The following is a 1,000-nucleotide window of genomic DNA, read 5'->3' as shown; positions in this document are numbered from 1 at the left end:
AAATAAAATTTTGATTTTTAGATAAAATTGAAAAATTGGAAAACAAAACACACAAAATGGAAAAAAGAGTTTTTCCATTATCCATCACCTAAGTAGCTCACACATGAAGCAATATCTTGGTCTTGTCTTCTCCAAGCATGAGCTGCAACTCATGCAACTCTTCTCTTTGCATGTTGATTTGCAATATAATGAAGAGATTGAAGTGAAAATCAGGCATGCAATCTATAGAGAATTTTAGAGAAAATTCGGGTTAAAGAAAGGGTTCTTCAACAAGGTTGCTGCAATGAGCTTTTCTCCTTCATCCCTTGATTCAAACTTGTTTTGAGTCCCACAACTCAATCTAGAGCACCAAAAGAATAGTGGGGAAGATCTTGAGGTGGTCTACAATAAGATTTGGAGAAGATTGCAGCTAGTGAAGGAGCTTTGAAGAAGTTCTACAAGAGGTATGTCTTGAAACTCGTTTTTTCTGCAAAAGCATACTTTATATTTTGCCAAAATTAGTGAATTTGAGTGCTTAGATGATCCTTGTGCTTCCGCTGCTGTTGATACAATTCTAAAATTGGTATCAGAGCATCAAATAAGCATTCAATTTGGTTTAATTTTGGTTTAGTAGGTGTTTTATATGAAAAATATGAAATTGGTGCACTAATATGGCTTTCTGAGTTTTGGTGTTTAATTCTCTTTAATTTCTCATTTAAATTTGCAATTGGCTATGGCTTGATGAGCTTTAATGTGTTCCTAAGAGTCTATAATTTATTTGGAGTCATTAGGTTTTAATTAAGCTGTAAATTGAAGAAACAAGCGAAAAGGTCGAGTTGCAGTTTCAGAAAATTAGCCTATGTTCTTATCGTCGTTGAGCTTTAGTAGCTAAACGATCGTTTAGCTTCATGCATTAGACGATGTGAAGAAAAGCTAAGCGATCGTGTAGCTTTGGGCGTTGATCATTGAGGTATCCTGTGCTAGACGATCGTGTACCTGCGGGAGCTAAACGATAGCATTA

The sequence above is a fragment of the Benincasa hispida genome, unplaced genomic scaffold (genome assembly GCF_009727055.1).
Source record: "Benincasa hispida cultivar B227 unplaced genomic scaffold, ASM972705v1 Contig565, whole genome shotgun sequence".
Lineage (NCBI taxonomy): Eukaryota > Viridiplantae > Streptophyta > Magnoliopsida > Cucurbitales > Cucurbitaceae > Benincasa > Benincasa hispida.
Note: the sequence above shows the minus strand (reverse complement) of the source record.